We start from the raw sequence: 27,352 nt of genomic DNA, 5'->3' as shown, positions 1-27,352 counted from the left end.
GTTAGGAGGAAAGATAATTAGAGCCCAATGGATTGAAATTGTTAAATGAGATGTGACATAAAAGGAATGGGAGATTCTAAAAAGGAAAATGATAGCTTTGCAGTCACATTATCGTTATGAGGAAGTAAAAGAAAAGGCATGCCACATCCCAGGGGTCACCTATGAGATAACATTTGACTAAGAAATGCATGCAAGGCGGATGGTGGGGCATGTGTCCAAGCAAAAATAAAAGAAAAATTATACTATGAACTCATAAGAGAAATGTAAGGATTAAATCTCAGCATGAGTGGAGGTTTGAATAAAGTGCTAAAGACAAGATATGGGTTTAATTTTGTAATATTTAGAGTGAAAACTGCAAAGTAGTAGTAAACATCTACTTGGGACTGATGATTTAAAAATTAAAGATGATATAAAAGTGTACCTATTCATCAAAGTTTTGGCCCTCATTCTCCGCTCTCATGCAAATGAACTTAAGAAAATGGGTAAAAATCAGAGTCTTGGATTAAAGCCCAAGGTAAGTGAGGAAATTTTAAAAAATCATCTAGCTCTTTTAAGTGAATTCAGGTTTATAGATCAAGTTAATCCCATGCCAGGAAACCCAAAGAACTGAAATGTGATTTTGAGAGTGCCCTTGATAATCTTTGGGCATCACAGAAAATTGGAGAAATGCCACAGAACTGAAAAAAATCAGATTTCTGAATTTCAGAAGGAAGGGTCCCATCATCTTGTGGAACTGGGGTTGGATGAAAAGTGTTGAGATTGGCCAGACTGTGGTTGTTTAGAACAAAATATTTAATGGACTAGTCAGCCTTGGACAATCAATGAGCAACTTTAATAAGAGGAAGTTCGAAGAACTGGCATAGAGATATGATAGGTACAAGAAGAAATGTAAGAGAAGATTGAGGAAGATCAAATCATGAAGGACTGATGTGAAATAATTAGAATAAGCAAACTTACAGAGTTGAAGCTGGAAACTGAAATGGAATGCCAGATAAAGATATAGGCCAGTAAGATGTATATACAATCTGAAGAGTATTGGATGAGTAGAAGTCACATGAATGCAGAAACCAGAGTAAGGTGTAACTGGTTACAGAAAAATTAGAAAGTATAGATAAACCAAAAGAAAAAATAAAATACTACTGTTCTACAAAAATGTATTCTTTATGCCTTGGTGTATACCCATCCATAATGCCACTATGTGTGGATGTGGATGTGCATGATTTTATATATATAAATATGTATGTATATGTATGGATATGCCTATTAATGTATACAAATCTCCCACTTTCATGTCACTATTTTCCCTATTATGTAGTAACCAAATGGTTTGGGTGAAATTTACCCACCTTAGGTTCCAGGGGTGGACCATGGTTGGCTGAAGTTAATTATCATAATAACATCCTGCTTTCTCTGGTGAGTTTTCAGGTTTAAGAATGCTCCCCCAAGTCTGGCCCAAGACTTTTCTTCTATTATTGGGGAACTATAAGTGTTCTGTCTCTCGCAGTCTCTTTTTCTCTCTTAGCATTGTCCTGCTGCAGCCATGTTGCTATCATGACAAAAACCAGCCCAAGAATGCAGCTACCACAAGGTAGAGAGAAGTGAGGTTGAACACGAAAAGAAAGGGACTAAAGTGTGATCTAATAACAGCATCCAAATCCAACACCCCACACAATTTCTAAATGCGAATGTTTATGGGTTACAGGAGGATATTCATCATAATTGATTCTTTTATTTTACTCTTAATCTTTTTATTAAGAGCTCTAACAACCATAGAGAAAAGTGCGTATAATATAAATGCAGACTTAAAAAATCATTACAAGGTAAAACACTTTTATAAACTGTATACCCAGGTCAAGAAATAGACAATGTGAGCAATTCCCTAAATCACTGTCCTTATTTTTATGGTATTTAATTATTGTCTTGTTTTTCTTTATAGTTTGATCAGTTTAAGTATGGATCCCAAAATACTATAGTTTTTTTCAGTCAGTGAACTTTTGATGGTTGGAATCACGTTTCTGCACGAAGCTGTAGGTTATTCAATGACATTACTGTGTATATTTCTTCTTGTGAGTCCAGAATGTATTTATCCATTCCACTGTTGCTGGGCTTTCGAGTTGTTGTTTCCAGTTTGAGTACACTGAAAATAGTGATGCTCTGTAGAATGCTGGCATGTCTTCCGGATGTGTTTGTGTACATGTGTTTCTAAGGTGTATCCCTAGGAGGGGGAGGGAGGGTCATGATGATGAATGATTCAGATGTTGAATCAACCTTTCCAAAGATCTTAAAAGGGTGACAGTTTAGACCTAGCATAAGATGGCAGCAGAGGGTATTATTGAGTAACGTAAACCCTGGTGGTGGTCTGAAATATCAATTGTAAAAAACGGCAAAGATTTGTTGACAACATAACACTTGAAATAAATATGTGGGTATTAGCTGACTAACACTGAACGTATACCCAACATCACCAGAATGTAGAAATACTACCGAAATAGAAGCATAGTGTATAACATTTTTAAAAAATTTATTTATTTTATTACTTTTTTATTTATTTCCCCCCCTTGCAGCTTGCTTGCTGTCTGCTCTCTGTGTTCATTCGCTGCACGTTCTGTGTCTGCTTGTCTCCCTTTGTTGCGTCATCTTGCTGTGCTAGCTCTTTGCAGGCGTGGACCATGCTCTCTGCAGGTTGCGGCCGTCAGTTCTCCTTGTGTGTGGGCCAGCCTGCCTTCACAAGGAGGCCCTGGGAGCAAACCCAGGGTCTCCCATATGGTAGACAGGAGCCCAGTCGATTGAGCCACAGCCGCTTCCAGAGTGTATAACATTTTAAGTTGATGAGCTCACATTTAGAATTTTAAATTCATTTTTGGGGATTCATATATATTTAAGGATTTGGTAGATTAGAATATATACAATGGAAATAAACTAGAATGGTTAAACTCAGAAAGAGAAATGTGACTTTATCCTAGGAAGGTTTATCCTGGAAAAATGTAGAGAGGATGTTAAATCTTTCATGTAGCAAAACTCTTGTATCTATTTTCTTTATATAGCTGATTTGGTACTAATGGGTGGGATAAGAGAAGATAAGTTAAGACATACTTAATATGCCTCCTAATTTAATACAGATATGGACCATAATACTTTAAAGGAAAGAAAATGGTGCTCTTACAACGTAGGGAGCTCATCACCAAAGAGTTCAAGCAGGAACACTTACTACTCAAGATATCTAAGATGTGCTTAGGTTGGATGATGATTTTTAAGGGTCATCTTCATATATTTCTCAAAAGAGATAGGAAAAACTAATTTCCCCAAACAGGGAAATCCTGAGTAACCTTTAAAATACCCTGCTCAAAGCATTTATCTATTTCCTGTACAGAGAGGTATTTCTTAGTCCTAAATTATAGTTTCCATTCACCATGTGTAATGTGGCTTAGACAGTTGCACCTGTTTTCCATACAAATAATTACCACTTGAAAATAAATAGTGTCAAAACAAAGGAAAAATAAATCCCAAAGGACAGATACTTTAAAAAAAGGAAGAAAAAATAGTTGGATGAAAATCACATGCCCTAGTTAGTAACCTTTAATGCAAACCTAATTTGGAATTCTAGGTTATGATTCCTTCAAAAGATTTTTGATGATAGAAGCAAAAAAAATGGGTGGGTGGGAGAGAATATCGGTATTCAGGATGCTTTAGAAAATCAATGCCATATTTTAATTTTCTAAGATAATATTATAGAATTAAACTTCTCTATCAGACCCAGAGGATGTAGAAAAATTAGTAATAAACCTCATATTGATATACTTAAAAAAAAAGTCAACTCTAAGTGTAGTGGAATGGATGCTGTTTTAAAAGTGTTGAAAAAAATAGAAAAAATAATATTTCTACTGTTTGGATATTTTCACATTGTCAAAAGATTAGTAGCACAATACATTTCTTAAATCGACAGGCTGATCATCTTACCAGAGGCAAGAAGTCCAGATTTTACACAGGTGAGCACAGGATAGTTTAATTCTGCTTAGCAGATGGCTGCAGGTTGGTGGCCAGTAACAATTTGTAATATGCCAATACTAATGTAAGGAAACCAACTCTTTCTGTGGAGTGCAACCTGCTTTATAAAAAATGAACCTGGCTGTTAACTTTGGGGGGATGGAAATGTTTTTCTTTGTTTTTCCCCCATATGAATTTAATAGCACTTAGCAGTTATTCTCTTGCTTGTATAAAAGTACTTTATTTATAAACAAATTGAGTACCCAAGTGAATATACTACATGAATCTGTACAACATAAATAATGGAAAAATTAGGATATACTTGGTCAAACTAAATGATATACCAAAAAGACACACCTAAATATATTAGAAAGACATCAAACTTATCCAGAGTTCAAATGTCTTCTTAAGAGTTTATAAAAGCAATTGCATACAGGGACATTATATACACAAAACAATGGCAGGACACTTTTTGAGATTCAAAGTAAGTGTGGGAACTGAAGGTACTGACCTTATACAAATAAACTTTTCAAATTACAACCTTCAAAAAGTTGGTTACTTTCACTAGTATATCTGTTTTGATAAATAAATGGATCGAACAAACGACATCTTTTGACCTTATCCTGTAATCCTGGCACTTCAGTTTATAAGACAGCAATTTATTGGAATTTCACATACATTGTCACTGAAGGAAAAAAAATGAGGATAAAACTTTTAACATGTTGATTTTCTTTTGCTTTTTCTTGCTCTCTTCCAGTGTCTCTCCTTCTCTCCTTCTCTCCATCCATCTGTATGAACTGGAGCAAATAATTTAATATTGTGTTATGGTATTCTAATTTATAAAGTATGCTTCATAAAATCAGTCTCATCTGCTTCATCTTTAGTGAGAATCAAATGAAATGATGCATGTGAAAGTCATTTATAAAAGCATAATATGTGCTATATATAATATAAACAATATATATTACATTGTTCTCATATATTATTTACATATAATATTACTATTATATATTTCTGTAGTAAAAACATGCAACTAAAATCATAATGACTCAGGTCATTTTACTTAAAAAAATCCTATTTACACTGTGAAAGAAGATGTAAACAGACTATATCTGTTATTTGCATATGAGAGATTATTTTGCATGTCTGTACTGTGAATTTGAATTTTTTAAAAATACTTTTGTAGCACCTTGCAAGTAACTGCTCATTTGGGGCGTTAGTGATCTTTATTACATGAATTAGTTAAATATGGCACATTGAACAAAACACAACTGGTATTTCTTTAGGAGAAAATTGCCTAGTAAGAAATCTATTGATAACTTGGTGCAATTTTACAATCCATTAAATCATAATATACAATGAAATTCTCTTCAGTCTCAGATGCATTTATGTTAATAAACTTTTAACACATTCTGAAATATACATACAATTTAAAAACACAAATAACCAACGAGATTCTGACATATGTAACATTAATACAGTGATCACATTGAGCCAAGTTGGCATGTTATAGAACTTGAGTTTTCCCTCCCAATGATAAGTAGCAGCAGATGCTTCTGATACTCCTCTACCAGTCAGTAAAGGATTGGCATTTATTAGGATTTGGGCCAATGTACTCAAATTACACTGTGCAACGGGTAATTCCCATCTTGCATATGTTCTCTCACTACCTTCTCTCCCTAATCCCTTCTTCTTTACCTTCTTTCTTTCCTCTTTTCCTTTCTTCCTTCTTCCCTTCTCTCTTCTTCTTTTCCTTTCTCTATTTTCTCTCTTCCCTTTTTCCTTTTATCCAAAGTGCATTTGGTTTCTTTAGTGCTAGGTGTTAGGCATAAGATAGAAGTGACTTGAGATGTATTATCTGGCCCTCTGGAAAGAAGAAAAGGGAACCGAACATATGAAACAGGTAAGGCAAGCCAATATCGAAGGTGGAATAGAGCAGACAGTGAGGGTTATAGAAATTCAGATAAAGGGCAGATTCGTGCAATCCAGAATAGGTAGTGGAGACTTCACAGAGCTGTTGTGGATCTTAAAGGGTGCCTTAAGGATCCATAAAATTAAATTATATGAATAATGAAGGAAAGAGCACATGATAAGTTTTTGTAGTTAATTAATTGTTTTTTGCAAGTCTAAGTTGGATGGCATGTAGGGCAGACAGTTGAAACTTTTAAAATGGATTCCAGTTTAATTATTTACAATGTCTATTTCCAACACAGAAATTTGTTAGAGAAGGACTCTTGTTTTTGGTTCCTTCAATTGCAAACAGTATAGGCTGTACTATAAATGTAATAGATGTCTGCATGCTACTTAGTTCTGTCACCTTTTGTGAAGCTGCCTGGTAAATAGCTTATTTAAATTGATAACTCCCCTCTTTATGTCTGATAATCTGCCTCTGAGCCTGACATTTGGGGCTGTAAGTAGTTTTGCTTGTAAATGCAATTATATTTAATGATCTGTTTTGTAAATGCAATGGCTTTTCCTTTCTGTGGGTAGTTCATCTTAATAAGTCTGAATGTGGGGAACAAAAAAGGAAAGAAGTGTGAGCATTACATATTTCAGAAAGTGTTTCATTATTATGTGTATTTTATACATTGTTCTATATTTACTCTACATGCAATTTCATTATTAACCTCAAGCAATATAAATATGATTTAGTTTTATGTAACATTTCTTGGATGGAGACTGTATTTTTTTACTTTGCAATGCCCCAATTCTTCTTCTTCTTAATAGAACCTTTCTAGTATTGTGTACAAAGGATGTTCAGTACAAAGTTATTAATCATTTTCAAAATGTAGAAGCAAAATGAAAGTCATGAATGGAAATGGAAAACAAACCTAGACTATTTTGCATGAACAATGATCATATACTAGAATGGATAGTCTTTAATATGCCATGGTGTAGCCCAGAATTGGACCAGAATTTTAGATACTCTCAACTTCTTCCTTATTTAGAAAACGATGACTTCTATGCATTATTCAGTCCAAATAATAGGCTGGAAAGCAAACCTCTGACAATTCTATTTCTTCCTCTTTGTTCACTGAATGAATGAACAAATGAATAGGTCAATAAGTTACATTTACTATCCCTTACTTCTTTCCCCATCTATATAAAAATGTATTTCAGGAGAAGTTCGAGTTTCTGAGCTCCATCATCTCTAAAAACATACCAGTTTCTAATATTTTATGAGTAACAAAGAAAGGCTCCAATCCTTTCTGTTTAGAAGTTAAACAAAGGACCAGATTAAATAAGGAATATGAGACAGAGATTTGACAAGATGAATATTTGAATGGAAATACATCTTTGTGGTAGTAAAGATGGAGAAACCATCAAGTCTGACTGAGGAAAATCAGAGATGTCTTCAGAAAAGAGAGCGAGTTTGAGAGTTGAAGAATGTATGGGGATTGGCCAGTAAACAATACCTCAAATTCAACATGTCTGAAAGGAATTTCAGCTATATAACTAAATTTTCACCTTTTCCTGAATTCCCTAATTCAGTGGATGGAACCAATAGATCTGAGTCACCCATCTTCCCTCTTTTCCTTCATTTCTAGTTAGATCATAAATCTCATCTGTTCTCTCATCACAGGATCACTTGTGTCCTTTCCCTCCTTTCCATTTCTTTGGCCACTTTGCAGCCTCAGGCCTTATTTCCAGAATGCTTCTGCTGTGGAGGTTAGTATCCTGTGATATGCCTGGATTTATCATCTTTCCTTCACCATCTATTCTGCGTATCACTTCCTGATTCATCTTCTTATAGAGCCAATTTGGTTGTTATTCTGCAGACCAAAAATCTTCACATGTCAACATTCATTAGGTTTAAAGAATCTCAACTTTGGGAAGATTTTTAGTGGCCATCTGGTTTAACCCTTCTCCATATGCATAAACCCCTTTCAAAAACATCCCAGCTCGGTGATTGTTATCTTATTCCTGTCCCCAGTTCTAAGAACTTCACTTTATTTTACACAGCTGACCAGGGTGCATGACCAAGTCAAGTACTTGAGCTTGCTTTCTCATTTTTTCTCTTTTGTATATTAGTTTAGGACTTCTTTGCCATTGTCTTCTTCTGAGACACACTCTTCCTTGTCCATGGTCACCAGTTGACATTACCTTGTCATTCAAGTCCCAGCTCTAATTATTCTGAGAAACAATTGTAGCATTCAGATGATAACTTCTTGACCAACTGTTATTCTGTGATGACAGGACACAAATAACATGCATGAGAGAAATGATACCATAAAGAATGAGATAGTAACAGAATATGGGAGAAAACATGTAAGTGGAATTTGGATGAAAGGTTTTTGTTGAAGGATGGGTAATTTATATAAAGTTCATTTTTGAAAAATACGAAGATGATTTATATTCATCTTAGCTAATACTAGTTCTGAATTCAAGCTAAATTGACTACCCTATAATTTGTATTTTTAAACCATTTTTTATTAAACTGTTGTGACATGACTAGTCTGTAATCAGAAGTGAAAGAAGAGAGGAGTAGGAACTGGCAGTTTGAGGACAAAGGGTAAGCGTGAAGGGCACAGACATTACCCCTGGTTCTTATCTGAGAAAAGTGGGTGAGAACGATTAAAATCACCATTAAGACTCCATCACACAAAACACAAATGAGTGAAGTTGGTGCAAACTGTGATGGCCCACTATAGTCCCTTATCTCAGAAATAACGTCATAGCATTTCTTTCCACTAGTTGCCTCAAAAATAATCTCACTAAATACATACGTTAGAAAGCAGTAAAGGAGATCATTTCATTGTTTGGCCCTTTTTGACTTTGAAATACTAATCAAATGTTTGGCATTTTTCATTTAATAATGGAAATAATTAAATTAATGAAAGAGTATCATTTACCAAGAAACGTGGTTAGTGGCCTGTGTTTAAAGCCCTTGTACTGTGCTGTTTATAATTTCATTTGAATGGCATTTCTTTCCCCTTTTCACAGTAGCCTTTTCTGTTTTTTACTTTCCCTCTGGAGATGCAGCCTGGCCTGAGAAACAAGCTCTGGACTAAGTGGGCATGGACCCGGACTTGACCCATCCAGTGGCATCTTGATTTTGACTAATGTTTTCAGATTCTTTAGAATTGTCATTAGAGAAAAAGAAAGTGGTAAATTTGCCCTCTAGATATCTAAATCAGCACTTTGAATACTTTCGTCTTGATAATCCTTTCTGAAGGCCTGTCCTGTGCATTGTAGGATATTTAGCAGCATGCCTACCCCTACCTATCAGATGCTAGAAGTACCCTCCCACCCAGTTGTAGAACTAAAAGCATCTCCAAACAGTGACAAAATGTCTGAGGACAAAACCATCCCTAGCTGAACCACTGATCTAGGCTTTAACATCAATTCTACAAACTTATTTTGTTCATTGCATTGAGAGGCCAATGCTTAATGGAGAACACCTACTCAATTTATCACTGCCTGATTGCTAATTGTGGCATGTAGGCTTATTATTAAAGAGGCTTTAACGAGAGTTCTCATAATGAAATCCATATATTTATGATTTCTTTAATGAGTGTAGTACACTTAAATGATCTAGAATTAATTTTTACTCATTTTACACATTTTCTGCATACGTATATTGCTTGCACTAATGAGGAATTTTTTTTTCTTCCTTTTTTAAGGTCTGGCAACAGTCACTGCTGGTCATCTCCCTATCTGATTTTCTTGTGGGGAGGGGCAGTAGTGGAGTGACACCAGCTGGTGAATGCAAAATTAATTCCAGATTGTTTCTCTCAAAAAACGCATACTTATTACCAACGTCTAATGATTTTGGCAGCTGTTCTTGATCTTTTAAGATTACCAGTAACTGGACAGATATTTTATTCTTTTCCTTGGAAGCATATATTGCAATTTTTTTTAGATTTGGAAACCAGAAGCTTTGTTACAGATCCCACATCTGATGAAAAATTTAAACTATACATGCTATTGCTTCAGAAATCCATTATAAAATATATTTACCCACTAACTTCTTGGTTGTACTTAAGTATTTGTTAAGCACAAATATATAAATAAATTTTTAAGATGTTGGCTAAGAATTAAACATGTATCTTAAAAGTAGACAATGTTCAGATAAGTAAAGAATGATCTGTTTATATTGAATTTGAAAATGAATGAGCTTAGCAATATTTCAGTAATTTTTACAAATATATTGTGTTCTTGGCAACAATTTTGTGGAGACTTTTTTCCCCAAAACTCTGATGTGGTAAGGGATCGAAAGCATTGAGGTAGAGCCTTTCGAAAAATGAAGGTGGCAAAAACTACAATGTTAAACTAATATCTCTATATTAATAATCCTTTTAAATGAAATTAGTAATTTAAATTATATAGCTGAAGGAAGGACCTTTAATAACCTTAAAAGTACAACCTGCATACTATTTTGAATTTCTCACCTCCCATTTATTCCTCAACCCACTAAATTTAAACTTAGGTCAAAGAATTTCATTAACTGAATATTCCTGGGAACATCCCTTTTAATATTCTGTTTTATTTTTGTTTTCCCTTCCTAGTCACTGGATGTTGCTGATTTTACTGCTAGTATTTCTGTCTGATAAATCATTGCCTCTTCATAAAGAGGTAGTTGAATAGAGGTTAAAAGCACAGATTTACATTAACACTGCCTGGGTTGGAATCTTAGTTTTGCAATGAACTCATCTAGGGTAAAGCCAAGGCAAGGTGTCTTCTTGTTCCCTAAGTCTACTCAAGTTATTATAATTGGGATGAGATATTGTGAGGCCACAATATTGTGAGGCCACAGCTGGTGGGTTAGTTATCATGAGATTGATGGATAAAAGCAAACTGTTGTGATGAAATGACTCATAACCTTAAGTGAATAAGCACAGCTTTCAAAGAAAAATTTCTAACAAATGTAGCTTCTTACAGCAAGTCATCATACACACAGTCCTTGAAATGTCTAAATTATTAAAATAGATCTTTCCATATTTATAGGGAAGCTTCATTAGCAAACAAACTAAGTTTGTCTAGAATCTGCAAATTAAGTGAAGGGTCAACATAAGTTTGATGATAACTGATAAGTAAATATTTGCTAAACTTCTTATTTTTTAATAACATATAGTAGATATATGCATGCTTTGATTAATCAAATTCCCTATGTCAATATTCTCCCAATTCCTTTCCTGTTTCCTTGTAAAATTGTTTAATTAAGACATATAGCCTCTGGCTTCAGTTAAAGTTTTCAGTAAAGGCTGAATCAAAGAATACAGATCTTAGAATTTTGTATTTCCCCAGTCATTAAAAAAATCATTTAGCATGGCTTCTAGTAGGCGTTCAAAATTGTTTGCTGATTAAATTTTATGGTACATGAATGATTATACTGTATAGTGTGGACTTTCTATAATAACTAACTAACATATCTATGGTAATAGTGTGTGCCAATAAATGATTATTGAAAGTGACAGGTCAGCTTTATAATTATTCATTTCATGTGTAAGGATTATCAATTAGGAATGTTAGTTCAGTAATAATCTTGTTGTTTTGCTACCTTATTTGAAAAATACTCTTTGTAATTGGCCTTTCTAACATCTCTTTGTTAATATTTATGCCAATGAAAGGATTCTTTGAAAGTGAGGGTGTTTTCATACTTATTCAGGAACTTATAAAATATGATCCTTGTTTCTGATCCCCTCATATGCCATGTGTCTCTGGAGAAAACACCTCACTCCAGGATACATGCATTAAAACAGAAATCATCAATGAAGCATTGTCTTTTAGACAGGCCACCATAAACACTCCCAGAGACTTGATTCCATTAAGTTTGACACATGGGAAATTGGTAACCATTGGATACCCAAGCATCTACTGAAAGATGGGCAAGTGAGTTTACAGTGAATAAGACAAGTAGGAAAAAAATGTTGAGAAGTATGTACAGATGTGAAGCTTTAAGTAATTAAGTGGAACTAATGCTTTGTAGAAACAAATTAGCAAGCATATTTACCATACCTGGCAGCTTTTTTGTTTATATGGCATTTTATTTTAACTGAAAGCATTGTGAATGAAATGAGGGGTAAAATCTTAGAGACAGCCCCTACAAACCAGTTAAAAATTTGGCCAGATGGCTCAACTTAAAGCTATTTATCAAGATCTGAGACTAAAATTTAGGACGTGAAATATTAACACCAATTGCGAAGAATGAGACAAGTAGCTAAATAGTGAAGAGATATGTATAGCAAAACTTAAAGTGCAGATTCTTATAGTAACTACGAAATAGTTCCCCTAAATTATACTCCAAAGGTGAAACGAGTGGAGACTCTATGGGAATCAGGCAAGGAAGAAGTTTTTGGAGACAATAAAGATTCTTTCTTCTCCTTCCCTTTGTATTTCCTTTTATTTTGCTTCATTCCATCTAATTTAGTTGTATTTCTAGTATCTTGTCTTTTTTATCTAATTGCATTTCAGCTTCTGTCTTTCTTCTAAGAAAAGGTGAGAAGAGAAATGTGTAAATAACAATCAAAGGAAAAAAGTGAAGTAGACAGGCCAAGTCTCCTTCCAGTCTAGATGTCGGATCAAGAAAGATGGCTTGAATAATAATGTCTCAAATCCAAGAAAACTTTAACACCAAAGAGAAAATTTTAGTAAAGCACAAGTGGGGAATTGTAGGTTAGATACTAGCTGAGCCAGCTATTCCCTTGGTGCCCTTGGGTAATATAGAGAAAACACTGTTTTAGAAGTCAGGCTTTTTCAGGGGTATACTAACTAGCTGTGCCAAAGCACATTTAACTTTTCCCACTCTATGTTTCCTTAATTAAAAAACAAGGGATTGGACTAATTTAGTAACCCACAACCAGCTGAATTTGTTCCATGTGAATATTTTCTCCAGACGTTATTTTTTCCACTGTCCCCAAGGAAGCTACCTTGGGGTAGCCTTTACATATTCCCTCTACCATTCAAAATCTTTCAAAACTAAGTTAGATATTAGTTTCCCCAGAATGCCTTTCTTACTTATTCACCCCCTCCAAATAGTCTCCCAAATTCCAAATCCTAGTACAAATCACCAATTTCTCATACCATTTAACTGTCATATAATTATGTATTGCATTGTGTTTCTCTCATTGTTGTCATAAATATTTTCTTATATATTTTGTTCTGGTCTCTGGTTCTCATCACTCTAACTAGCTCACTAGGATTGCTAGGCTATTTAGGTTGGGGTGAGTTTTAGGCACTCATTTATCACTCTAGCACTTAGGGTGATCCTTTGGTATGCCCTTAATTAAATACTTTACTCCGTCATTTGAACTGTTTACCTACAAATCTTATATACTTCTACTTTAAATCTATTTTGATAACATTATTAAAGTGCCCTCTTCTGGAAACAGACAGGCATTCCAGTAGGGAAGAAAAATAATCTGTTTCTTTTGACTTTCTGTTTCCTCTATTAAAACTCCATCACGGTCAGCTTCGTGCTCTGCTGGAGTCAGCAATGTTCTCTATGCAGACTTTACCCAGTTTGGGGTAAAATATAAAGGATTCCCTTATCAGGGACAGAGAGACCCATCCTAAGTCATCTTCAAGGATTTTATCCTTTGAACCTGTCACATAATTGTGGAGTTTGTGACTGAATTGGCAGAGTAAGGTACAATTGATTCTGGAAAAAAAAATTACATCCTCAACTTGAATAATGTTTATTTAATGCTGATTTGATTAACTACCAGGATTCTAATTTATAACTCTGTAGGAATACCAAACACCTCTTTTGATTATCCTTGGTTTGACAGAACCAGATTTATGATTATTTTAGCTAAACTGAACATTCTCATAACCCACTTATGATGCAGCCGTATTTCCTGAGGTCCAGTAGTTTTGAACACAATGAGACAGCAGTGACTTGAATTGAAGACTCTTCTTTGGTTGACCTCTCAGCAAGATTTTCTGACAACACACATCTCTCCCAACAATTGTTGGCTGTCCCCACAAGTAGGTTTCTTACTGCTCCCAATTTAAGCTCAGCACTGTTATTATCACTTCATTTTGCTTGGGGTACTGATGCAAATTCTTCTATCACTGCCAATTTCAATTCGCTTCCAGGTTCTATAGGGAAATGCCCTAGACAGAGAAGAGCAAGAAGAATGAGCTCCTCCCTCTTTAACAATAACTGCATATGGGAGAATAAGTAGGAGAGGAAATGGCCAGAAAATGAAAGAAAAATCAGAGATGTAGCATCAAGGGAGCTGAAGAAAAAGGAAGATAAGAAGGGAAGATAGATGACACTAAAAGCTGCAGAGAAGAATCAGACAATGCATTATTTAATTATATGGTATGATAGGGTTTGGAGAGCAATTCCAATTTTGGTTTTATTTCTTTTAAAGAAATTTGACTTAAATAGATCAAATTTCCAGCTATGTTACTTATGTTAGTTTAAACTTAGTCCTTGAGGTTTATTAGTTATCTACATGCTAATTATATATGATAATTTGTTTAATAAGTCTCTACTTTGCTAGAATATAGGCTCTGGAAAGACAGAAATTATATCTATTTTGACCACTGCTTTATTTTCAACATTTAGCTAAGTGCCTACTATAGGGTAAAACTTAGGTTTTAGTATCTATCTTAAAATATTTTAAAATTTCTATCATGTGTTTGTTATATTGCATCTCTGGTTACTAATAAGGTTTGATATTTTAGTGACTATTAATCAGTGTATTTCCTTTTGAGAAATTGTCTTTCCATTTATTAGTTGGAATCTTGATTTATTTGGTGCTCTTTATCTGAAGGAAGTTTTGTCAATGTTTCCAGGTTTTTGTTACTATTGTTTATGTAGTCTTTTTAAACTGAGTCATTTTAATTTGGTTACCTTTATAGTTATACACCTTTTCTTTAGTGGTCTTTTCACTGCGTCTAAATTTAGAAAGCACTTGGCCATGCAAAAGTCAACCTTGCTGTCAGAGGGAATAGTATTTCTACAGACCAGGAGACAGTATGGAGAAGTACTTTTGAGGAGTGAAAGAAAGTAAGACCGAAATTCCTAGTGAGGGAGGATACTTTAAGTTGAAGTTAGGGAAGTTAATCAGAGATCGGCATATGTTGGACTTTGAAGCTGTATTAAGGATTTGCATCTTTGCTTAGAGAGAAATGTGCTTTCACTGAGTGATTTTAAACAGGGGAATAATGTGAGCAATCTAAAGACCATTCTGACTCGAGTAAGGAGAACATTTAAAGGAGGAAAAGAGCAGGTACAATGTGTAGTAGGGATGCTTTTTGCAGGCTAGACAAAAAAAAAGTGAGCTTTTTGGACTGGTGTGGCAGAAACAAAGAGAAGTGAATGCATCTTGGAGCTATACTTTAGAGGTACAATCAGTAGGATTTGGTACAGATTTGAGACAGGGTTTGGGGGAAGAGGGATACATGAAGCGAGATGACCAGGGTTCTGGTCTGAGCAACTGGTGGATCCAGGCACTGCCAGCTAAGATGGAAATCATGAAAGAAGAAACAGCTCAGTTTGGAACATGTTTATTTTGCGATGCCTACAAGATATTCATGTGAAAATGTGAATCAGGCTCTTGATATATGCTTCAGAAAGCTCACAAAAGAGGCCTGGCCTGGAAAGAAAATGCTAGAAGTCACTGGCTAATAATTAATTAATATGGCTGTTACGAGCTCACTTAGAGAAGAGTGAGAAGATAAAAGATGGTTCTAGACTTTGAAGAACTCTTGCATTTAGATCTCAAGTAAAGAATTTTTAAGCTAGAGAAGCAGAAAGGTCTTAAGCAAAAGAAACACTTATTTCAGGAAGGAGAATAATTGCCTGTAATTATGGTCAAGTCAAATGAGGACTGGCATTAGAAACATGGGGTTTATTAGTAATCTTCAGATGAGTTCGTTGGGCAGAGTGGGGATAGAAAGAAAAAATTTAGAGTCTATTGAATAGTGATGAGAAGTGTGAAAACAGCAATTTACTGCCTGTTTGCGAGGAGAGAGAGGGGGTGGTACTGAGAGAGAGGGAGAAAAATGATTGTTTTTAAAACAAAAGATTCTACAGTATGTTTGAATGTGAAGGGAACTATCTGATGGGGAGGAATAGATTGAAAATGTAAGAGAAGGAGGATATAAGTTAGAAAGTTCAGTCTGTGAAAGAATAGAAGACTGAGATCCATAACAGAGTAAGACAGCTGGCCTTTGATGTGAGAAGAGATACTGTCTTCATTATTAATGGAAGGAAGAAGAGAAAGAAAAATTAAAGGAAAATGGGTACAGAGCCAGCTTGGATGGCAGTTTTATTTTTGGAAAGATGAGGGATTCCCATCCGGTAATTTCCATTTTTCCTTTTAAAGTATGAATCACTGTTATTTGGCAAATTGGAATGGTGGTGAGGGGAAAATCAAGCTATGCAGTAGGGATGGCTATTGATAGCAGACTAAGCAGATTTGCTTTGATGTTAGCCACCCATTAAATACTTGGGAGAATTTAGGTTGACATGATCAGAACTATCCCTTGAGAAACTGTGATTCCAATCATATGTAAGGTAAACATAGAGGTATCGTGGACAATGAGTAGATAACTATTGGTAATGGTTCCCCCATTGGGTTCTTAGATAGTACCAGTGGCAAAAAACAAACAAACAAAAAAACCAAGAGGGGTCCAGATGGTGAGAAATTTCAGAGAGAGAGTTGACAACACGTAAGAACTTATTTTCCTACCATACCACATTATGAGGCATTGATTTATGACATATTTTCTATCCCAGGAACTGCTGAGGCAAGAAGCAATCTCTCATCCATGATTGCAACTCACTTCTGACATAGTTAGAATGTCTGTCAGAGGCATGGGTGGAGGTAGTGGCAGGGCATAGGGGTGCAGAAGTGTGGATCAGAATATCTGGGGGTGAGGGGTGTCCTTGGAAAAAATCTAAAAGGTGATTCTGATTTGCCTTCCTAGAGAAATGTGTCTCTTCTTCCCATAACAATGAAATCAAGTGATTTAAGAAAGAATTTCTATCAGAGTGTATGTGATAGGTACAGATGACTGTATTATGTGAATAGCTATGTAATCAGATGTTTGTCTTATGTAGGTGTGTAGGCATGAAGTCCTTTGAATGCAATCCCTGGCAAGCCCACCAAACTCTGGGGCCTTTGCCATTATTGATGGCAATATATAAACAAACATATATATATATATACACACACACACACATTCCGTGTCCTAGGCCTGATATTTTCTACTGAATTGCAATGAATCAGAAAACACAAAGATGTCCATTTAGGGTAATAATCTATTTCCTGTAGAAATGAATCCATATTGCCATGAATTAAAAGTTGCCTTGATTAAAAAAGGCAGTTGTTCATTTGTAGTGATTTTAACTGCATGTGTCTAATTGAATATCCATAAAACCCTACAAATGATTCTCTGATTTCAGTATTGGGACATTTTCCTTTATTAGATGTTCCATTCCACCCCCTTATTTTGTACAGTTTTGAAAGCAGATTTTATTTGTGATTGGTCAGATAGGCTAGATATTACTAAAAGTATTATAACTCAAACTAATATAATACTTTTGAAAGAATTACAATGCTGCTTTTCTGATTTTAAGTTCTTTTATTTTTTTGCTTTTAAGTTCTGATTTTGTGTTTCATTTTTCCATAGACTGTGCTTTTGTCTAAAATGGTAGTTATTTCTTCAGCTATACTGAAAGAAAATTCAGGAGAGAGCTTTCAAACGATAATACTATTAAAACAAGAGTAGTATTCTAGTGTTATCTCTTAGGGCCCTACTCAGAAAACATTTACCTTCTTTGCACCATCATTTCTACATACTATTGAAAGTGGAAGGTTGCATCTTGACTATCCTAGACCTTCTAGAGATAAACATCTATATTGTAGATATAATATTCATCAGCCCCCAAAGAAGAAGCCCAGCATTTCAGAACATCCCTGATTTACTTGATTGTTCTTATATAGGTCTGCTCTCTGGTGATGATTTGTACAGCAGCAGAGTACTGCAAGTAAAATGGGTCATGCTTCTGTCAGAGTAGCTGATACCTGGTGCTTACCTTAAATGGCCACACATAATGTAATTAGCCCCTTGTGTAAGAACCATAGTCATTTTCACAATTCTGCTCAAGGAGAGTGAAGGTGGGAGAATGTAGACTTTCATCATCCTGTTTCTGGGAGGAGTTAATCTCTGCTCATCACTAATTCATGAACTGTAGCCAACCAGTCTCTATAAATGTAAGTACTAGCACTTAGCTCTTAGCCTGCCCTTATTTCCTTGCAAAATGGGAAAGGGAGGAATGAGTTAAGAACTCTTCTAAACATCAGTGGGTCTCAGTTCCCTTCACTTGTCTTAGTTAAGTTTAGGCTTAACTAAGTGGCAAAACACCCAAAATAACAGGGCCTTAAATAATTTGGATATTTATTCTTTGTTCTTGCCTATTAACACGTACAACCTGGGGCTGGTATAGTGACCCTGTGATCATCGTGGGCCAGGATCCTTATATATGGTTGCTTCCCACAGTCGGAGATGCTACTTCTAGATCAAGTGATTGTGAACTCATTTCAGCTATTAAATATGGAGGAAGGGTAAGTCACTTCCTGAAAATACTATCCACCACTTACATTCCATTTGGTGGAATTTAGTTCATGGCTTCATCTAGCCACAAAAGATGGTAGAATATTTGTCTGGATCTGTATAGGTAGACACATGCCACACCAATATTCAAGAAGGATCACTTGAAGGATAGGACCATGCCTTTTGCTTTCTCTATGTATCACATCACTCCGAACAAAATACTAAGCATAGTCTAGGGCTTTATTTAATGCTGGTTTACTTACTTGATTTCAAGTAGGAATCTTTTTATAGTTGTCAAGTGGATATAAGAAAGCTTCACTTTTGTTGGACTCAGATTATTGTGTGTGTGTTTGTGTTCTTACTTTTGTTGAGGAGGAACTTTGCTAGAAGCAGCAATTTCTAAGAACTAAAGGCATCAGAGTATATGGTGGAGGTCAAATGAGAGTAGTTATTCATTAACTCCCTAGTGAGCCACTTTGGCTCAGCCTCAACTGGGTCACTGGGAGAGGAGAGAAACAATTTCAGTCTTAAAGTAATCACTTTGGGACCAATAATCACAAAAGTTACAACCAACTTATTATAACTCAGGGATTTAGTTTTTTAGCTACCACACTGGACTTTTGAAGCAGTCTAAGTTTATTAAATTATTGAAACTGGGGTAGACACAAATTTTGAAAATAATATTCCAAGAGATAGCAGACAGCATAGGATATAAAATATATTTATTCCTTTTGTTACTTGAAGCTGTATCACATGAATTCTGGCATTAGAGTAAGGTTTGAACAGTAATAGTCACAAGCTATTTAATTGACTTTAGGCAATTTATACAATTTCTGTACGTGAAAAATGAATGTATTATTCAGTGCCTTGTTTATTAAGGAAGATCTGGGGTACAAATTTGTCAAATTTAAATATGTGGCAATAACTTTGGAAGATGATTTAGTGAAATTTAAAACTTTTAATATGCACTAGATATCAGGACTTTCTTATTTCTGTTCTTGCTTTTACTGTTGGATTTATTAATAATTTAATGGAATGTCAATGTAGAAGTATAAAAATGTAAGAATGTAAAAATATTTAAAACCTAACCTGTAACTTCACTAATAAGGACACTGAGAGAGGTTAAATGAAATGATATTCAAGTAAATTCAACCTAAGACCATCATCATAAGTGTGTTGTTAACAAACCTAGAACCTAACCTAGGACTTCTGATATTAAGTCTATTCTCTTTCTTTTTCTAGTGGGAGATAATTTAATTCCTGAAAGTAGATAAACATAGGAGACAACTTAGAGGAAAGGGCCAATGTAGGCTCAGAAGAAATAACAATATTTAAAGGGTGGGGAGAGTAGAAAATCTATAAGGGGGATGAGAAGTAGCCCAAGATATAGAAAGAGAAACAGAAAAGTATAGTATTGTGGGAAAATGACTAGTATTAAAATAGATAAGTCATGCCTGATGAACAGTGAACAGGATCCTTAATTTTGACAAGCCATTGGTTAATTGGTGACATTAACAAAAGAAATTTCCTTGGTCGATTGTAAAGGTGTGGGATGAGAGTTCAGAGCCAGAGTATGGCAGATGGGAAAAGTAAATATTGAGGTCATAATGTGGAGATAGCAAATCCTTATTATTCCTTTCTGAGGCTTAGCTATGAATGGAAGAATTTTTTGGGAGTTAGTGGAAAGTAAAGGTTATTTTTCTTGAGGGAAGCCTGCCTTACATGGTCTAAGGGTTGGAGAGGTGGCTGTTAAGATTGACCTGGACTAGTGCATTTGCCTTTCTCCAACTTGACTCTGACAGGAGCTTCTTTTACTTTCTCTCTTTATCCCTAGTGTTTAGCACAGTGGCTAGATTCCTCAAAATATATCTGTGGGAAGAATAAAAAAAGCCTGAATGGCACTGCAATATAAAGTTAGTTTTCCTTCTATCCCAGGCACCAGTCCCAGACTAGGCTCTGGTCTGGTGTCTGTAGCACTATTTGATCTAGAGTCCCGAAAGAAGAGAATGAAAAGTTACTCTATTTTCATTTTATTTGTTGAATTAATTGAAAAGCATGCCATTAAGCCATGTGCCATTTCTTTTGCCTACACCCTGTGCTACTCTGCCTTCACCCTGGTGGTTTTCTTACCCAATTAAAATGTATACTGTGGCAAAGTTGTCATTTATTAGAAAAAATGCTTTGCATTATGTCATATTCCTAGTAAAGAGAAATGGATGGTTGATCATTGCTTGACAGAGACTGTCTTTCTAAGAAAATATCCATAATATTAATAACTTACATAATACACAGAAAAATTATGCTCAATATCTGTTTTGTAAAAGAGTGAGCTATTTTATCGATCTAAAGAACCCCTCACCAATGCAGACTGCCATGCACTGTGCTGGCCACATTTTACTGCTACTGGTAAAATAGCATCTGCATAGACTCATCTCCTTTCAGCTTTCAGCTCGTAGAGATTGGGCATTTTATTCTTTGAGCAAATGAATGATGAAAGACCTAAAACATGTATTAAATTTTTTTGCTTGTCAAAGAAACTAGAACAAAGAAGTATAAATTGATGACCTGTATCCCCGTGGGTCAAATAACTTATGATCTGTCAAATAGTGAATGAAATGGTGTGGTTAAGAAGGAATATTACAGTGGTTCTGTGCAGATGTTTCTTACATTGAAAAATGAGATTGTTAATGGCATACTTATGAAGAAAGTTCTAATCTAAGATTCTGTTACCGTATTTAATTAACTAGTCGACTGTTAAAGATCCATGAAGCTCAGGTCTGGAAGTGAGTGATAATCAATTTTTGGCTTTGCTCTGTCCATATCTAGAAGAGGATAGTTGCAAGCCTCAGAAAGCTCAGTTCAAAGAGTAGATCAATATTTCTTTTTTTTTGGGTCACATTTAGTAATCTAATGGGAAGAAATGCACACATGCTCTCCTTGCTTCCTCTTTGGCTGTACACTTGCATATTTTTCAAGGGGTGCAGAAGAGGGGTGATTTGAAAAAGGGTATTAGGTCATTTGTGTCATTGCCAGATGACAACTATATGCCAAGAGTATGCAACCAGTGCTCATCAAAGAATCTAAAGAATAGGGAAGGAGGAAAGGAGAGTGCATGCTTCGAGTGTTTGTAAATAAAACAAATAAAAAAAAATAAAAACCTAAATTAATAATGCAGTAACAGAGGAAGTGTATATCATCCTCTTTTATGATAAAAATCTTAAATGAGATTTTATCATATTTTACATATTTATATATGCATAGTCATGCAGTGGCCAACATAAATGGTCAAAATACTAGGTAGTATTCAATTTGAATGGGTTTTTAAAAATGGATTTTGCTTTCTGGCAAAATTAGAATTTTGTGGAACAGTAAGAGAACAGTAGCATACATGTAAAATTAGGATATTGGAAAAATTATCTTTTGTCCTTTTGAAAAAAGTCTTTGTTTACTAGAGGTGGCACATGAAGATGTCATCCAGAGGATATGAACCTGTCAGGACCAAGGAACACCTCGAAGGAACTCTCTCCACAAGGAAGAAATTAAGTCTTTTTAACTTGTGTGTATCTGATCAGTTATTTTCAAAGACGCCATTCTATTGAATGTTAGAAGACTGGAGTTTTTTTGTTACTCACAGAAAACAAACAATAATCTTTGTGTTGGAGTGTAATTTCTTCAGGTAGGAATACACCATCCCTGTTTCTTTGCCTGTCTTCGTATTCACCATAATAGAATGCTGCAAAGAGTCTGTTTCTGCAGAGCCACTTTTAGAAAGTAAAGTGAAAATGGCTTTGGATCAGAAGGAGAAAGTTTAGTGTTTTTCTGTAAGCAGGGTTATTCTGAGATAGTAGCCTCAAAGTCAATTAGCCAAGAAAGAGAAGGTTCTGTCTTATTTCCAAAGTTATACAAAGTTATTAATTTTCACAGGTTAAAATTATAAAGCTCAATTGTATTAATCAAAATACGCATACTAAGTGGCAATTTGGAGATTATGGAATGATTTTAGGTGAAATAAATATGAAGATAGAGTGGAAGTAGTTGCCATTTAACATGGCCTGGAAACTCTCTTGCTAGGTAGACCGCAGGATTTCCAAAGGAAAGTTGGCTATTATCAAATGCTTGCTGTACAGAATTGCTCAATAGCCTGGATGACCCATTAGTATTGGCTGTCTGCCTTAATGTTATTGAAATCAAAATTGGAAATTGAAGTAATAATTTGTACATTTCCTCCAAGTGACCATTATACTGTTTATATTTATACAATATACATCTATAATTTTTTATATTTATGCAAATGTAATAACTATGTTTGCATGCACTATTCTGTGTGGAATATTCCTTTGGAAACACTGCTCGGTTGACAGTTGATTTAACTACCAAGCTTTTTGTTTCAACATTTATTTCCATCTTTCTTTTGAATATTTTACCATGAAAGAATTTCTTACATATTGGAAAATATGGACAATATTATAATAAAATTTCAGATGCCCTGGATTCAACAATTAATTAAAAAAAAGTAGTTTTGGGGTTTTGGTTCTGTGACTTTGTTTAGTATCTTCAATACTGCAGCATGCCTTGAAAAAGTTGTTAAATATGCAAATATATCCTTGGGATAAGTCTTCAGTTTGAAATAATATGTACAAATTCCAAACAATAGTACATGTACTGGAGTTTATATAAATGTTCCTACTGATATTATGATAAGATATTAGGACATTTTCTAAAATAACAGCAAAGAGCAGATTGATTATTCCTATAATTTTGAATATAATCTTGAGAAACAGAGTTTCCTAAAACTAGAGTAAAGGTGGAGTTCCAGGGAAAATATGGTAAAGTCCATCTGTATTTAAGTCTATTATAAATTTTCAAATAATTGTTACTTTTTAATATTAGATTTCATTGTTAATGTAAGAGAGGTAATGTCTTCTTTATGATGAGTGCATCAACCTGAAGATGAATATCAGCATTTAAACATTGTTTTGTATCCCACAGAAATAAGATGTTTCATTTCATTCTGTTATATTGTGCTTTTCATTTCTAAAGATAATTTTTCAACATCAAATATCATAAGTCTCTCTTTACAGAAAGTAGTCAAATGACTATTTGGGGAAGATAAGGAAATTCATTCTTGAGTGAATAAAATAATGAATGAGTCCTTACGAAGTTTTGTTTGAAAAAATAAAAGATTTTTAAGTGTTTAATTAAAGTTTAATCAAAATTAGCTATGTTTATTGTGAGGTATCAAGTAAGTAATTGCAGCATATATTAAGGGTAAGATACCTTTATAAAATAAAACTCATTTTAGGAAAGTTAGGATCCTAGGTTCTCTTATTTCACCAACTTAAATGTGCCAGGCAAATCAGTTACTTTCAGTGAATTCTTTTTGTCATATGCTTTATTATAAAAAGAATGATATCTTCTTTGTGTTTTTTTAACATCTCCTACTAGATTGTTAGATTTTTTGTTAGTGTTTTTTAAGCACTTGTGTATGTGAGTGTGCGTATATTATACGAATATCCTACTTTGTGATCTTATTTATTATAGGTAGAAGTTGGATATTAGTTCTCACCCTCAGTTGATCATCCTTTAGTCAGGAATGTTTCCAGATATTTTACAATCATGTAAAAAGTTGGATATTAGATAAGAAGAAGTGAAAAGCAAATTTTGGATAAAAGGGAAGAGGGATAGAGTTTGACTTCCACTTGGGGTAGTATGCTCTGGTCTTAATATTTTGGAGTCAAAACAGGATTTGGCTTTAGGTTTTGCCACTTTCTATGTGCTTGGACAAGCTCTCTTAGCTTTAGTAAAATGGAGATAATCTAAATTACCGTTTTTTTGAGAACTCTTCTCTACTTCCCTCCCTTCCTGTCCACCACCATGTGTCTGTCTTTTATTCTCTTTCATGCACACACAAACAGACACACTAACAGGGAGGGGCATGAAGGAGAGAAATTGAGAGGGAGCGAGAGAGAGAGAGCCAAAAAAGTAACTTATTATAAGGCTTGGCTATTACTTTTCCGGTATTGAATGGTTATTGTAAATTTCCACATTTGCTTTCTGAATGTTTTACACAGAAAATACCCACTCTTCTCCCATTTGACTGATAACGGAGGCCCAGGGAGCTTACTTGTACAGGACGCTCCTTCCATTACAAGGGATACAACAGAGAACCCTGGATGGAGACAGGAACCATGTGTTTCCTCTTTTCACCTCATTTTTGCTTCTCAGTCTAATCAAAATTTGAACTTGTAGTAAACATTTCAGAACTGATTTTCATCACTCAAGAGAGATAATCATGTGCGGCTGGTAAGTGGTAAACATTATCTCTCCTCCAAGATAAAGGCCAAGACTGTAAATCAGAACGACCTCCCAATCACTTTGTAAGCTTATAGGAGGGGTCAGAATGGAATTCAGGACTTTTGAATACTAAGTCTTTCAGATTTCTTGAGAATTCATTTAATTATTATAAAGTGTTAGTAATAACTAGTAAAATAAAAATGGGCAAGGAATCCTAACCCATGCATTCCTTCTTGCGCACAGAATAGGATCTTAGATCCTGTTGTCCATATTTGGGAGAACACTCTAATGGCACCAGGGAGACTGCTATGTAACTTCATATAGAATTTGGAGATTTACCAATCTACTGTACTTTTCTCTCTTCTCCTTGACTATTCTTACGATATTTTCACAAGGCAAAAAAGGGAGATGATCAGAAGAGAGATTTATTTCTGTACAAAAAATACAGTTTTACAGAATCAAATTACAGATAAGTTTAATATTATTTAAACTTATCATTATTAATATACTTTCATACGTGGCATAAGAAATATTAAATAAACTGAACCTGGATGAGAGACTAAGATGAGGGAGATGATATTTAACATCTGTAATCTGTTTATGTCTATGGAGAGCTATACATGCCTTTCTTTCCAAATAAGAGCTTTATTTATGTCTGTAATTTATGTTATAATCATGCTTTATTTTCATTCTCAGTTCCCATCTCAATTTAAAATATACGTAACTGCAATAAAAATTTCTGCTTCTTTTCACTAGCAACTTCCAAAAGATAAATTATATCCTTGTTATTGCCACAAGAGATGTCAGATTGTGTTAGATGTGTGATTGTGTGAGTTTGTGTGTGTGTGAGAGAGAAAATATGTATGCATACTCACACTCATATACTTTATCATCAATGATTCATTTTATTTAGGAGAAAATGGAAAAGAGGGTAATCAATCAGAAGAACTGTAATGCTGTGACAATACATCCCAATGCCAAGTATACCCTTTAATAGAAATCAGAGCTTTAAATGGTTGTTGTTGTTGGCTATGAATAGGCCAGAATATCTGTCTTTCTTCTTGCAAAGATTAAATGATAAAGTATGGTGATTACTTATTGGTTCCAATTTATTTGTTGTCAACTGGTTTTCATTTGGCCAGATTTTACATTCTCCTCACGCAGACTTCCAATTTTGCCTGTGAAGTCAGAGCTCATTTTGAGAGACTAATATTGGTCAAACTTAGGTGGTTATAAATTCTGACATATGATTCTGGGTTTACATATCAACCAGAAGTTCTATAGCTACAAAATAAATACTACATATTCTAATTAATAGTTTTATTTCATCTACTTGCCTTAAAAACATTCAGTGTACAAAAATAATTTATTTTGGCATAGTAGACCTCAGCTTGAAATGTTTCTAAATTTTTATTTTGAGGCAGAAGATATCTCAAAGTGAATTATATTTTATATATTTGTTAATAAGGTATAATTATTTTATCTAACCATATTATATAATTTATAGTAAATAAATAAGCCTTACTTATATGCTATTTTATTGCTATAGAGAATTTGCAATACTAAAATTCCCAGAACATGGAATACATTTGCATTTGTTTGATTTTACTTTCATGTTTTTCAAGAGTGTTTCATGGTTCTTTTCATTTAGGTTTTGGAAATTTATTCTTTGATTTATATATATTCATATTCATACAATGCTTTTCTTCCTATAACATTAAAACACAATACACTTACTTATTTTCTATCTCATAAAAGTATAAATTCTGAGGTGAAAATTTCTTTGTCTTATTCACTGTTGTATCCCCTGTGCCATCAAGAGCACATGCACATATAGTAAATGCTCAAAATATATTTGCTGGATGAATTAAAGTCAATATAGGCAAGCATCTTCCCTCTCCCTAATCATTCCCCTCCCAAATACATATCTACTTTTAGACAGGGTCTTAGGTATTTCATAAAACGTCTTTATTTATATTTAAGTGTGTAGTGTACTATATGAGAAAATACATCCTAGAGCAGAAGTTGTGAACTTGTGCGAACTGGCAACTCATTTGGCTTTTCCTCAACAGTCTTTAATGAACTTTTGTTTTAGTTAGATGGCAACTTAAACCACTTTAGTTAAACCAATCCAAACCACAGCATCATTTGAAAAACTGGTTGAGTTGGGAGTACCAAGCCTATTGCCCTTAGTTCATAGTCACAAACAGCAGGAGCAGTGTCACAATTGTTCCCTTTAGAAGGTGCAGCTATCATCACCTGCACCATAGTCCCTGCATTCTTTGCACCCTTCACCTTGATGCTCCCAGCCTTAAGAGGGCCATAGTCAATGCAGTATCTGTCCCTATCCATTGAGTTCTTTGTTTGCATAAGACAAAGGAAAACTGGCACATATTGAGCACCTATAAGGAGTCAGACAAGTCGTGCAATAACATCTCATTTACTTCCCTCAATAACCCAATAAGACAGGCTAATTAAAAACAATCAACAGACCAAAACAAAAACCAGACCCACCCCCAAAGCTTATTTACCTCACACTGCCTTTACACAAACTAGT

At 34.6% G+C, this 27,352-nt stretch overlaps 1 protein-coding gene and 1 long non-coding RNA gene across 6 annotated transcripts in view; one reads left to right on the top strand and one right to left on the bottom strand.

Annotated features, from left to right (window-relative positions):
• Window positions 1–27,352, top strand: part of MYO16 (myosin XVI) — a 732,830-nt gene that overhangs the window by 8,232 nt on the left and 697,246 nt on the right. The gene's annotated exons all lie outside the window — the stretch shown is intronic.
• Window positions 4,593–27,352, bottom strand: part of LOC131273412 (uncharacterized) — a 45,531-nt gene continuing 22,771 nt past the window's right edge. The window contains exons 1-2 of one of the 2 annotated variants that reach the window (XR_009180606.1): window positions 5,683–5,801; window positions 4,593–4,781 (exon numbers count right to left, since the gene is read on the bottom strand). This is a non-coding gene — a long non-coding RNA (uncharacterized lncRNA). Of the gene's footprint in view, window positions 4,782–5,682; window positions 5,802–27,352 lie in introns of those variants that run through there. The other variant, XR_009180607.1, reaches the window with a different exon arrangement.

This window comes from Dasypus novemcinctus, chromosome 15, assembly GCF_030445035.2.
Source record: "Dasypus novemcinctus isolate mDasNov1 chromosome 15, mDasNov1.1.hap2, whole genome shotgun sequence".
Lineage (NCBI taxonomy): Eukaryota > Metazoa > Chordata > Mammalia > Cingulata > Dasypodidae > Dasypus > Dasypus novemcinctus.
Note: the sequence above shows the minus strand (reverse complement) of the source record. Positions and strands in the feature narration are given on the sequence as shown.